This window comes from Pseudophryne corroboree, chromosome 2 (genome assembly GCF_028390025.1).
Source record: "Pseudophryne corroboree isolate aPseCor3 chromosome 2, aPseCor3.hap2, whole genome shotgun sequence".
NCBI lineage: Eukaryota > Metazoa > Chordata > Amphibia > Anura > Myobatrachidae > Pseudophryne > Pseudophryne corroboree.
This window is the reverse complement of record NC_086445.1, coordinates 484,426,839-484,441,542: the sequence shown is the minus strand read 5'-3', so window position 1 is coordinate 484,441,542 and position 14,704 is coordinate 484,426,839. Positions and strand designations below refer to the sequence as shown.

General features: G+C 47.1%; 1 protein-coding gene across 8 annotated transcripts in view; it reads right to left on the bottom strand.

The window, feature by feature from the left end:
- The window catches only part of RPH3AL (rabphilin 3A like (without C2 domains)), a 645,411-nt gene that overhangs the window by 484,186 nt on the left and 146,521 nt on the right, over positions 1-14,704 (bottom strand). The window contains exon 1 of one of the 8 annotated variants that reach the window (XM_063953880.1): positions 5,080-5,241. The exons of the other annotated variants lie outside the window; for them this stretch is intronic. The gene's annotated coding sequence lies outside the window, so the exon portion shown is untranslated. Of the gene's footprint in view, positions 1-5,079; positions 5,242-14,704 lie in introns of those variants that run through there. 8 annotated transcript variants of the gene reach the window in all.

Sequence of the window (14,704 nt, the reverse complement as noted above, 5' to 3'; positions counted from 1 at the left end):
GAATTCCAGGCAGGAGAGGACTCGTCAGACTTGACAGTGACATGGCCTGCAGGACTATTGGCTTTCCTGTCTAAGGAGGAAATTGACACTGAGGGAGTTGGTGGTGTGGTTTGCAGGAGCTTGGTTACAAGAGGAAGGGATTTAGTGGTCAGTGGACTGCTTTCGCTGTCACCCAAAGTTTTTGAACTTGTCAATGACTTCTGATGAATGCGCTCCAGGTGACGTATAAGGGAGGATGTTCCTAGGTGGTTAACGTCCTTACCCCTACTTATTACAGCTTGACAAAGGCAACACACGGCTTGACACCAGTTGTCCGCATTTCTGTTGAAATAATTCCACACCGAAGAGGTGATTTTTTTTTGTATTTTGACCAGGCATGTCAATGGCCATATTCGTCCCACGGACAACAGGTGTCTCCCCGGGTGCCTGACTTAAACAAACCACCTCACCATCAGAATCCTCCTTGTCAATTTCCACCCCAGCGCCAGCAACACCCATATCCTCATCCTGGTGTACTTCAACAGTGACATCTTCAATTTGACTATCAGGAACTGGACTGCGGGTGCTCCTTCCAGCACTTGCAGGGGGCGTGCAAATGGTGGAAGGCGCCACCTCTTCCCATCCAGTGTTGGGAAGGTCAGGCATCGCAACCGACACAATTGGACTCTCCTTGGGGATTTGTGATTTAGAAGAATGCACAGTTCTTTGCTGTGCTTTTGCCATCTTAAGTCTTTTAAGTTTTCTAGCAGGAGGATGAGTGCTTCCATCCTCATGTGAAGCTGACCCACTAGTCATGAGGAACATAGGAGAGGGCCTCAGCCGTTCCTTGCCACTCCGTGTCGTAAATGGCATATTGGCAAGTTTACGCCTCTCCTCAGACGATTTTAATTTTGATTTTTGGGTCATTTTACTGACCTTTTGTTTTTTGGATTTTACATGTTCTCTACTATGACATTGGGCATCGGCCTTGGCAGACGACGTTGATGGCATTTCATCGTCTCGGCCATGACTAGTGGCAGCAGCTTCAGCATGAGGTGGAAGTGGATCTTGATCTTTCCCTATTTTACCCTCCACATTTTTGTTCTCCATTTTTTAATGTGTGGAATTATATGCCAGTAATATATTTATCAATAGCAATGGCCTACTACTATATATACTGCGCACAAAAACTGAAATGTACCACAGGTATGGATGGATAGTATACTTGACGACACAGAGGTAGGTAGAGCAGTGGCCTACTGTACCGTACTGCTATATATTATATACTGGTGGTCAGCAAACTGTGCAAAACTGAAATGCACCACAGGTATGGATGGATAGTATACTTGACGACACAGAGGTAGGTAGAGCAGTGGCCTACTGTACCGTACTGCTATATATTATATACTGGTGGTCAGCAAACTGTGCAAAACTGAAATGCACCACAGGTATGAATGGATAGTATACTTGACGACACAGAGGTAGGTAGAGCAGTGGCCTTCTGTACCATACTGCTATATATTATATACTGGTGGTCAGCAAACTGTGCAAAACTGAAATGCACCACAGGTATGGATGGATAGTATACTTGACGACACAGAGGTAGGTAGAGCAGTGGCCTACTGTACCGTACTGCTATATATTATATACTGGTGGTCAGCAAACTGTGTAAAACTGAAATGCACCACAGGTATGGATGGATAGTATACTTGATGACACAGAGGTAGGTAGAGCAGTGGCCTACTGTACCGTACTGCTATATATTATATATACTGGTGGTCAGCAAACTGTACAAAACTGAAATGCACCACAGGTATGGATGGATACTATACTTGACAACACAGAGGTAGGTAGAGCAGTGGCCTACTGTACCGTACTGCTATATATTATATACTGGTGGTCAGCAAACTGTGCAAAACTGAAATGCACCACAGGTATGGATGGGATAGTATACTTGACCACACAGAGGTAGGTAGAGCAGTGGCCTACTGTACCGTACTGCTATATATTATATACTGGTGGTCAGCAAACTGTGCAAAACTGAAATGCACCACAGGTATGGATGGGATAGTATACTTGACCACACAGAGGTAGAGCAGTGGACTACTGTACCGTACTGCTATATATATATATAGTTATACTGGTGGTCAGCAAAATTCTGCACTGTCCTCCTACTATATACTACAATGCAGCACAGATATGGAGCGTTTTTCAGGCAGAGAACGTATAATACTGGTGGTCACTGGTCAGCAAAACTCTGCACTGTCCTCCTACTATATAATACTGCTGGCCCCCAGTCCCCACAATAAAGCAATTAGCACACTGAGCACAGATATTTGCAGCACACTGAGCACAGATATGGAGCGTTTTTCAGGCAGAGAACGTAGATATTTGCACTTGCAGCACACTGAGCACAGATATTTGCAGCACACTGAGCACAGATATTTGCAGCCCACTGAACATAGAAACTGAGAGGACGCCAGCCACGTCCTCTCACGATCATCTCCAATGCACGAGTGAAAAATGGCGGCGACGCGCGGCTCCTTATATAGAATACGAATCTCGCAAGAATCCGACCGCGGGATGACGATGTTCGGGCGCGCTCGGGTTAAACGAGCAAGGCGGGAGGATCAGAGTTGCTCGGACCCGTGCAAAAAAAGGTGAAGTTCGGGCGGGTTCGGATCCCGAGGATACATACACATACACAGTTTTTTAAAACATCATGATATAGTAGTGTAGCCCTCGCAACTCCAAAAGATAGCAACCAAAAGGAGCAGCAAAACATAAGGCCCCCGTACATCACAGATTTAGTGGGGTAATATCCCGATCCCCCGACAGGCAGTTCAGGGAATCAGGAATATTAAACATGTCTAAAAATCCAGATCTTCCAATCCAGACTTAAAACGGTCGGGATCGGCAAATCTGGCTTTTTTAACATATTTAACTTCCCAGACGAAAAATGCTGATAATTCTGGTCGGCGAATCAGGGAATCCCAGCCACAGATGTATGGGTGCCTTTAAGTACTATATTATAGCTGTCTTTGTGAGGGCACTGTCACTGTCAAACAGGAGACACCTGACCAATAAAAAACACAAAACACTGTTAGCTAACAGTCCAATACTTATGATCACTGAAAACAAGGAACTGACCACAAACACTGCAGATAATCATGGAGGAGTGTCATTAAGAACATTAAAGAGAACGCTGCTTCCCTGCCATACTATAGAAAATCCGTTTAATTAGAATGTTGCATATTCTCTTTGATATACTAATTGTGTGACTGGTCATTTTTTTTTGCTCAGAGCGCTAGTTATTCAATGAGAACATCTAATATACTTGTCTGATACTGTCCTAAAGAAGAGGATAGAGGTGAATGCCACAATAATCAGACGCATTAGGTGCATAGGCAAACAAAGGGGGGTTTCTGGTTGCCTGGAAACCCCCCTTCTCTTGGCAAGTGTCTCAAATTATAACAACAACAGCAATGGTATATAATATGAAGGTAGCTGCCAGGAAGAAGAGACAGAAGCCTTTCCATGAGGTGGGAGAATGTGTGCATAGAAAGTGTACTCTGCTGTATACTACTGGTTCTATTATGTTTATGTATTTAATTATTATGGTATGTTTAACCTTTTCCTGACCACTTATCTTATTTATATTGGTTAATATGTTTAATATTGCCTAGGCCAGAGGTTCCCAAACTGTGTGCCGTGGCTCCCTGGGGTGCCTCAGGACACTTGCAGGGGTGCCCTGGGTTGGTGGTCCAGGACCAATTAAAATTATTCATGGTCAATATAATAGGCAAAACCAGTGCTGGTGGCTGCCAGTCATAAAATATGTGGCCAAACAGAAGCAAATCTTGTCCCTCGTCACACAACTGACCCGAAGGATGACATATAAACGCGATCTACTTAATGTAATATTTCTTTCTAAATTTCTCAATAAGAAATTATTGGCCTAGGGGTGCCGTGAAAATAATTCTGATATTCTAGGGCGCCGTGATTCAAAAAAGTTTGGAACCCACTGGCCTAGGCTATAAACAATCTATAGTGTTAAATATTAATACTGTATTCGATACACTATCTACACAATGTATGAAAAGTACCAATGATCAGGATTGTTACTAGGTGCTTCTAACGCTCCCCCAGACTCCTGCACTTGCTCCGCAGAGTAGGAGATTATGGATTGCATTTGGAATCCTCCCTCTAGAAATCCTGCATTTGCCACCGAGGTGATTTATTGGGCCATTTATTTAAAACACATGCTACATATAATACAACCAATACTCATGAGTTGTTACCACCTTACATTACTTGTTCCAACCACTGGCATCTGGACCAGATTAAGGTTTGTGGAGGCCCAAGGGAAAGTAACTGGTGGAGGTTCCCGACAATAAAATTACATTATGCCATACCCTGATTTACCTACAAATTCATATTAGATCACAATAAAGTATCTACCTGTTGACATTATGCCACACATTGAAGTACCTACCAGCTCACATGATGCCACACTGTAGAGCCCCTACTTTACTGTACATTTATGTCAAACCGTAGTGCTCCCAGTTCACATTATGATGCTGTGTATTATGCATACCTAGCTCTCACACTGCTCCTGACAGGCTATGATGGATTACACCTATAACAGCCTCTCTGGGTGAAGTAAGTTCACCCAATACCGGGATGCCATCAGGACTTAATGCAGAGACAAGGGGTTAAATTTACTGAGATGGCAGTTCTATTTAAGATAGGATGTTGCCCATAGCAACTAGGGGTGTTTTGGATCTGTATTTTATGGGAAAAAGCATAAAAACAGCTAAAAAAAAACAAAATCTGTTGCCCCCCCCTATGATATTATTAACCTCAATAACATTAATTTACACTCATTTCCAGTCTATTCTGAACACCTCACAATATTGTTTTTAGGCCACAATTTTGCACAGAGGTAGCTGGATGACTAAGCTAAGCAACACAAGTGGGCGGCACAAACACGTGGCCCATCTAGGAGTGGCACTGCAGTGGCAGACAGGATGGAAGTTTGAAAAACTAGGCCACAAAGAGTACATAATGCAAAGAAAAAATAGGATTTTTATAACCTACCGGTAAAACCTTTTCTCCTAGTCCGTAGAGGATGCTGGGTACGACATCCAGACCATGGGGGTATAGACGGGATCCGCAGGAGACATGGGCACTCTAAAGACTTGTCATTGGGTGTGAACTGGCTCCTCCCTCTATGCCCCTCCTCCAGACCTAAGTTGTAGGAACTGTGCCCAGGGAGACTGACATTTCGAGGAAAGGAATTACTTAACTAGTGGTGAGATATCTACCAACTCACACCCTCAACCATGCCGCACACATGGCATTCAACATAACACACGCCAACAGGCATGAACTAATTGCAGCAACATGCTGAAACCAAGATAACACAACTTGTGTAACTGTAATAACTAAACTGCAGGTAAAGTACACACTGGGACGGGCGCCCAGCATCCTCTACGGACTAGGAGAAATGGATTTACCGGTAGGTTATCAAAATCCTATTTTCTCAAACGTCCTAGAGGATGCTGGGGACGACATCAAGACCATGGGGTCTATACCAAAGCTCCAGTACGGACGGGAGAGTGCGGATGACCCTGCAGCACCGATTGACCAAACTTTCGGTCCTCATCGGCCAAGGTGTCAAACTTGTAGAACTTAGCAAATGTGTTTGACCCTGACCAAGTAGCTGCTCGACAAAGTTGTAATGCCGAGACCCCCGGGCAGCCGCCCAGGATGAGCCCACCTTCCTAGTGGAGTGGGCCTTTACCGACGTCGGTAACGGCAATCCAGCCGTAGTATGAGCTTACTGAATCGTATTTCTAATCCAACGTGCAACAGTCTGCTTGGAAGCAGGACAGCCAATCTTGTTGTGATCATACAGGACAAACAGAGCCTCTGTTTTCCGTATACGAGCTGTTCTAGCAACATAGATTTTCAAAGCTCTAACCACAGCTAGAGACTTTGAATCAGTGAATGTGTCAGTAACTACTGGCACCACAATAGGTTGGTATATGTGAAAAGCAGAAACCACCTTTGGAAGAAAATGTTGGCGAGTTCGCAACTCTGCCCTATCTTCATGGAAAATCAGATAAGGGCTCTTGTGAGACAAGGCCACCCAATTCCGACACCCGCCTTGCGGATGCCAATGCCAAAAGCATCAGCACTTTCCAAGTGAGAAACTTCAACTCTATCTTTTGTAGAGGCTCAACCCAATCCGATTGAAGGAACTGCAATACCACGTTAAGGTCCCATGGTGCCACTGGAGGCACGAATGGAGGCTGGATGTGCAGAACCCCTTTCACAAAGGTCTGAACCTCTGGAAGAGAGGCCAATTGTTTTTGGAAGAACACTGACAAGGCCGAAATCTGGACCTTAATTGATCCCAATCGTAGGCATGTCTCCACACCATCCTGCAAAAGAATGGAGAAAACGTCCTAAGTGAAAATCTTCCATAGGAGCTTTCTTGAATTCACACCAAGACACATATTTTCTCCAAATACGGTGGTAATGTTTTGACGTTACTCCCTTTCTGGCCTGAATAAGAGTGGGGATGACCTCCTTAGGAATACCCTTCCTGGCTAGGATACGGCGCTCAACAGCCATTCCATCAAACGTAGCCGCGGTAAGTCTTGGTACACACACGGCCCCTGCTGCAGCAGGTCCTCCCGAGGAGGAAGAGGCCGAGGATCTCCTATGAGTAACTGCTAAAGATCTGGGTACCAAGCCCTTCTTGGCCAGTCTGGGGCAATGAAGATTGCTTGAACCCTTGTCTTTCTTATGATCCTGAGTACTTTTGGGATCAGCGGAAGTGGAGGGAAAACAAACACTGACGGAAACACCCACTGGGTCACCAGTGCATCCACTGCTACTGCTTGAGGGTCTCTCGACTTGGAACAGTATCTCTGAAGCTTCTTGTTGAGACGAGACGCCATCATGTCTATTTGAGGAACTCCCCAAAGACTTGTCACCTCTGCGAAGACTTCTTGGTGGAGGCCCCACTCTCCTTGATGGAGATCGTGTCTGCTGAGGAAGTCTGCTTCCCAGTTGTCTACTCCCGAAATGAATATTACCGACAGAGCTTGTAGATGTTTTTCTGCCCAGCGGAGGAATTTTGTCGCCTCTGCCATTAGCGCTCTGCTTTTCGTTCCGCCCTGCCTGTTTATGTATGCGACTGCTGTTACATTGTCCGCCTGGATCTGCACGGGACGGTCTTGAAGAAGATGTACCGCTTGTTGAAGGCCATTGTAAATGGCTCTTAGCTCCAGAACGTTTATGTGAAGGCAGGATTCCTGTTGTGACCAACGTCCCTGGAAGTTTTCTCCCTGAGAGACTGCTCCCCAGCCTCGGAGACTTGCATCCGTGGTTACTAGGACCCAGTCTTGAATGCCGAACCTGCGTCCCTCTAGTAGCAGGTGAGAGCTGTGCAACCACCACAGGAGCAAAATCCTGGTTTTTGACGACAGGATTATCTTTCTGTGCATGTGTAGGTGTGACCCCGACCACTTGTCCAACAAGTCCCACTGGAATACTCTGGCATGGAACCTGCCAAACTGTATGGCCTCGTAGGCCGCCACCATCTTCCCCAACAACCGAATGCACTGATGGATCGACACACTTGATGGTTTCAATATTTGTTTTACCATTTTTTGGATTTACAGAGCCTTTTCCAGCGGAAAAAATACTCTCTGAACTTCTGTGTCCAAAATCATCCCGAGGAAAGACAACCTTGTCGTCGGTTCCAACTGTGACTTTGGGTAATTTATGATCCACCCGTGTTGGTTATTGACAGGGAGAGGGATATGTTTTGTAATAACTGCTCCCTGGATCTCGCCTTTATCAGGAGGTCATCCAGATAAGGGATTATACTGACTCCTTTCTGACGAAGGAGGACCATCATCTTCGCCATCACCTTGGTGAATACCCTCGGCGCCGTGGAGAGACCGAAAAGGTAACATCTGGAATTGGTAATGGCGATCCTGAATCGTGAATCTCAGATAAGCCTGGTGAGGGGGATTAATGGGAACATGCAGGTAAGCATCCTTTATGTCCACCGACACTAAGTAGTCCCCCTCCTCCAGACTGGCAATCACAGCCCGAAGTGATTCCATCTTGAACCTGAACCTTTTCAGGAAGAAATTCAGATCTTTTAGATTTAGGATCGGTCTGACCGAGCCGTCCGGCTTCGGAACAACAAAGAGGCTTGAATAAAAACCCCGCCCTTGTTGTGACAACGGTACCAGGACTATAACCTGGTCTTGACATAATTTTTGGATTGCCGCTGTTACTGCTTCTCTCTCTGGCGGAGAAGCAGGCAAGGTCGATTTGAAAAATCGGCATGGGGGAACGTCTTGAAACTGTAGTTTGTATCCCTGGGATACTATTTGCAACACCCAGGGATCCAGGCCAGACAGAATCTAATCCTGGCTGAAGAGTTTGAGACGTACCCCCACCCGAGCGGCCTCCCGCAAGGAAGTTCCAGCGTCATGCTGGGGATTTGGCAGAATCAGGGGTAGACTTCTGCTCTTGGGAACCTGGAGCCGGTGTGGGCTTCTTTCCCCTTCCCCTACCTGCAAAGAAGGGGGAACCTCTCGCCTTTTTGTATTTATTGGGCCAAAAGGACGGTATTTGCAGGTGATAGGTCTTTTTTGCCGGTGCAGGCGCAGAGGTCTTTTTTGCCAGTGCAGGCACAGAGGGCAAAAATGTTGACTTATCCGTGGTAGCCGCTGAGGCTAACACATCCAGGCCATCGCCAAATAAGGCCTTACCTTTATATGGGAGAGCCTCCATGTTTCTTTTGGAATCTGCATCCGCGTTCCACTGGCGAATCCATAACGCCCGCCTAGCCGATACTGCCATAGTAGCGGCTTGTGAACTCAAGAGTCCAATATCCTTCATTGCTTCCAGCATGTAGGCGGCAGCGTCCTTGATATTCCCTAACTTAAGGAGTATCTCATCTTTATCAATCGTGTCAATTTCTGATGACACGCTTTCCGACCATTTTTCAATAGCGCGACTCACCCATGCACAGGCAATAGTGGGCCTGAGCAGTGTACCATTGGTAACATAAATGGATTTCAATGTCGTGTCCATTTTGCGGTCTGCCGGCTCTTTAAGAGAAGCCGTGTCAGGAGCAGGGAGAATTACCTTCTTTGTCAACCTGGAAACACGTCCCTTATAGCCACGATCATATATTGTATACTTTTTGCCAATTTATGATCTATCTCTCTGGATTCACTATCCTCGACACAAGAATCAGAATCCGTGTCGGTATCAGTGTTTACAGCATTTGTAAATGGTCTCTTATGTGACCCAGAGGGGCCGCCCACATAAGGAATAACAGCATCCTGAAAAATCACATCTTCCACAGATTTTCTCCAGCATGCAGCCTTAGATTCAGACTTGTCCAATCTACGGTTAATCAGCTGCATACTGTCACGTAGCTCTTTCACCCATGCAGGCTCTTGGTGTGTCGGTAGCGCCACCACATTACACTCTGTGTCCCTAAAATGGCTTCCTCCGGGGAGATACTCCCTGCCTCAGACATGCCTCACACGTGTATACCACACTCACAGACACACTGGGACTTATTTTGGGGACAGACCCACAGTAAAATCTGTCAGAGGGACACAGGATAGGAGCAGCCAGTTCACAAACCCAGCGCCAGTATTGCCTGTGAACACAGTATGTCCACAGCCCAAAAGCGCTTTTAAATAGTAATATACAATATCAAATGCACCACAATCACTTTGTGCCCCCCCTTTATAGCACCCTGTACTTGTCAGAAGTGGAGGAGAGGACCAGCGTGTTCTCTGCAGCCTCAGGAGAGAGAGAAAATGGTGCTGAGTAGTGTGCTGGCTGCCTGAGGAAAAAGCTCCGCCCCTCAGTATCCATGACAATATTTATACTGGCGGGGGTAGGGCTGTGCCAGTGGCATCTTATGCTCCCTTTTAGCCAGTTTGAGGTATTTTTCTTGCTTCCCGGGCGCCCCTCCCCTGCGCCCTGTCCCCTGCACTGCCTGTGTGTGTGGGCAGCAATGGCGCGTTGCGCTCCCGCCAGCCGCACCACACCTCAGCCGTCACTTGATTGAAGATCATTCTTCTCATACTCACCTGTCTTCTGACTTCTGGCTCTGTGAGGGGGGTGACGGTGTGCTGTGGGAGTGAGCATCTAGACACGGCTAGCGTTCAGTTCCCTTCAGGAGCTAATGGTATCCTGTCAGCCAGAAACAGAGCCATGAAACTCTGAGGAAGTTGGTTCTGCTGCTGCCCCCTCAGTCCCATGAAGCAGGGAGTCTGATGCCAGCAGATCTCCCTGAAAATAAAAAACCTAACATAAGTCTTTTCAGAGAAACTCAGTAGAGCTCCTCAGAGTGCATCCAGTCGACCTGGGCACATTTCTAAAACTGAGGTCTGGAGGAGGGGCATAGAGGGAGGAGCCAGTTCACACCCAATGAAAAGTCTTTAGTGTGCCCATGTCTCCTGTGGATCCCGTCTATACCCCATGGTCTTGATGTCGACCCCAGCATCCTCTAGGACGTATGAGAAAAAAGAGGTGCAAGATGGAATTGTCCTTTGGCCCTCCTACTCACCCTTATGTTGTATAAACAGGACACGCACTTTAATAAACCAATCATTTCAGCACCAGGGTTTGCCACATGACTGTGGCAGAAATGATTGGTTCATTTGGATCCCCACAAAACAAGCTGACAATGCTTCAAAGAGCATATAATGCAGGGGTTCTCAAACTCAGTCCTCAGGACCCCACACAGTGCATGTTTTGCAGGTAACCCAGCAAGTGCACAGGTGTATTAATGGGTGGTCTTCTGTTTGCCGGCGGTCGGGCTCCCGGCGCTCAGTATACCGGCGCCGGGAGCCCGACCGCCGGCTTACCGACACTTATTTTCCCTCGTGGGGGTCCACGACCCCCATAGAGGGAGAATAAAATAGTGTGGCGCGCGTAGCGCGCCACCGTGCCCGTAGCGTGGCGAGCGCAGCGAGCCCGCAAGGGGCTCATTTGCGCTCGCCAAGCTGTCGGTAAGCCGGCGGTCGGGCTCCCGGCGCCGGGATGCTGGTCGCCGGGAGCCCGACCGCCGGCCATCCGTAGTGAACCCGTATTAATTACTCACTGACACATTTTAAAAGGTCCACAGGTGAAGCTAATTATGTAACTTGTGATTCTGTGAGGAGAGCTGCAAAGCATGCACTGTGTGGGGTCCTGAGGACCGAGTTTTGGAACCTGTGATATAATGCAAAGAAAAGAGGTGCAAGCTGGAATTGTCCTTGGGTCCTCTCACCCACCCTTTAGTGCACAGGTTCTCAAACTCGGTTCTCAGGACCCCACACGGTGCATGTTTTGCAGGTCTCCTCACAGAATCGCAAGTGAAATAATTAGCTCCACCTGTGGACCTTTTAAAATGTGTCTGTGAGTAATTAATACACCTGTGCACTTGCCTGGTTACCTGCAAAACATGCACTGTGTGGGGTCCTGAGGACCGAGTTTGAGAACCCCTGCTTTAGTGTATAAACAGAACACGCATACTTTAACAAACCAATCATTTCAGCACCAGGGTCTGCCACACTACTGTGGCTGAAATGATTGGTTCGTTTGGGCCCCCACAAAACAAGCTGGCAATTAATCTGTTCCTGCACAAACTGGCTCTACAGAGGCAAGACGTCGTCCTCATCCTCATCGACCGATTCCTCGCCCCCTTCAGTGTTGTGTACATCCTCATCCTCACAGAGCATTAATTCATTCCCGCTGGAATCCACCACCTCAGGTCCCTCTGTACTTTTGGAGGCTGGTCTTCCCGGAAGAATTGATCATTCATTTTGATGAACATCATCTTCTCCACATTGTGTGGAAGTAACCTCCTACGCTTATCACTGACAAGGTTACCGGCTGCACTAAAACCTCTTTTGGAGTACACACTGGAAGGGGGGGGGGGGGCAACTTAGGTAAAATAAAGCCAGTTCATGCAAGGGCATCCCAATTGCCTCTTTTTCCTGCCAGTACAGGTATGGACTGTCTGACATGTCTACTTGCATGCTGTCACCGATGTAATCCTCTACCATTCTTTCAATGGTGACGGCATCATATGCAGTGACAGTAGACATGTCAGAAATTGTTGGCAGGTCCTTCAGTCCGGACCAGATGTCCAAAGTTGGTCCTGCCTGCCCTGCATCACCACCAGCGGGTTGGTTAGGAATCGGATATCGAAGTTGTTTCCTGTCAGCCCCAGTTGTGTGAGAAAATGAATAAGGAACTGTTGCCATGTCACGTTCCGCTACAGCTGACAGTGTTTTCACCAGCAGGTCTTTGCACGTCTGCAGGCTTGTGTCCACCAGAAAGAGAGACACCACGTAGGCTTTAAACCTAGGATCGAGCATGGAGGCCAAAATTTAGTGCTCTGATTTCAACAGATTGACAACCAACGGATCCTGGCAAAGTAAATAAAGGGCTTCATCCACAAGTCCCACATACCAGGCAGAATAGTTCCGTCTTAGCTCCTCCTTCACTTTCTCAAGCTGTTTCTGCAAAAGCCTGATGAGAGGAATGACCTGACTCAAGCTGGCAGTGTCTGAACTGACTTCACGTGTGGCAAGTTCGAAGAGTTGGAGACCCTTGTACAACACGGAAATCAATCTCCACTGCACTTAAGTCAGGTGCATACCCCCTCCTTTGCCTATGTCATAAGTGGATGTATAAGCTTGAATGGCCTTTTGCTGCTCCTCCATCCTCAGAAGCATATAGAGGGTTGAGTTCCACCGCGATCCAACCTCTTGCTTCAGGTGATAGCAGGGCAGGTTCAAGAGTGTTTGCTGGTGCTCCAGTCTTCGGGACGTAGTCGCTGAATGGCAAAAGTGTCCCAAAATTTTTCGGCTGCAAGGACCTGCCGTTTCTCACAAAATGCTGCTCCACCACATTTATTGTGACAGCAAAACATTGGACATGCTGGAATCTGCCTTGATTTAATGCCTGCACAATATTGGTGGTGTTGTCTGATATCACAAATCCCCAGGAGAGTCTAAGTGGGGTAAGCAATTGGGCAATGATTTCCCTCAGTTTCTCTAAGAGGTTGTCAGTGGTGTGCCTCTTACTGAAACCGGTGATATACAGCGTAGCCTACCTTTGAAAGAGCTGGCGTTTCTGAGATGCTGCTACTGGTGCCACTGCTGTTGTTGCTGCTCAAGGTGATACATCTACCTAGTGGGCTGTCACAGTCATATAGTCCTTAGTCTGCCCTGCTCCACTTGTCCACATGTACATGGTTAAGTGGACAGTGGGTACAACCACATTTTTTAGGACACTGAGGACACTTTTTCTGACGTCTCTGTACATTCTTGGTATCGCCTGCCTAGTGAAGTGGAATCTAGATAGAATTTGGTATCGGGGACACACTACCTCCATCAATTGTCTAAATCCCACTGTACTAATGGTGGATACCGGACACACATCTAACACCAACATAGCTGTCAAGGCCTCAGTTATCCGCATTAAACAGGATGACTGCTGTCGTATTTCATCCTTCTTGCAAAGGACTGTTGGATGGTCAATTGCTTAGTGATAGAAGTAGTGGTGTTCCAACTTCCTCTCCGGGATGATGAACGACTCCCAGCAGCAGCGACAGCAGTAGGCGTAGCAATGCAGGATATTCTGGAGGAATCCCGGATAGGAGAGGAGTCAGTCATGCCAGTGATATGGCCTGCAGGACTAATTCCGAACCTGATTGAGGAAGAAATTGACGAGGAGGGAGTTGCTGGTTGGTTTGCAGGTGCTTGGATACAACAGAACAAAGGGAAGTAGGTGTTCCTGGACTGCTTACAGTTTTAGCCACAGTTTCTGAACTTGTCAGTGACTTTTTATGAATGCGCTACAGGTGACATATAAGGGAAGATGTTCCTGGGTGGTTAACATCCTTAACCTTACTTATTACACCTTTACATAAGGTACAGATGGCAAGACAGCAGTTGTCCGGATTTAGATAGAAATAATTCCACACCGAAGAGGTGGATTTTTTGGTCTTCTGCCGAGGCATGACGATGGGCTTATTCATCCCACGGACAACAACTGTCTCTCCCGTTGCCTGATTTAAACAAACCACATCACCATCAGAAGCCTCATCCTGGTGTACTTCAACAGTGACATCTTCAATTTGAATATCAGAAACTGGACTATGGTGGTCATTCAGAGTTGTTCGCTCGCTAGCTACTTTTAGCAGAAATGCAAACACAAAGCCGCCGCCCTCTGGGAGTGTACCTTAGCATAGCAGAATTGTTAACGAAAGAATATCAATTCTGCTATTAAGTATTTCCTTGCAGTTTCTGAGTAGCTCCAGACCTACTCCTAGATTGCGATCACCTCAGTCCGTTTAGTTCCTGGTTTGATGTCACAAACACGACCAGCGTCCGGCCAGCCACTCCTGCGTTTTCTGCTGGCACGCCTGCGTGTTTTAGCACACTCCCGGAAAACGCTCAGTTACCACCCAGAAACACCCACTTCCTGTCAATCATTCTCCGATCAACAGAGCGACTGAAAAGCTTTGTATGCCCGTGAGTAAAATAGCATAGTTTTGTGTAAAATTGCTTAGCGCGTGCGACTCGGAGGACGTGCAAATGGTGGAAGGAGCCACCTCTTCCCGTTCAGTGTTGGGAAGATCAGGCATCGCAACCGCCGACACACTTGGACT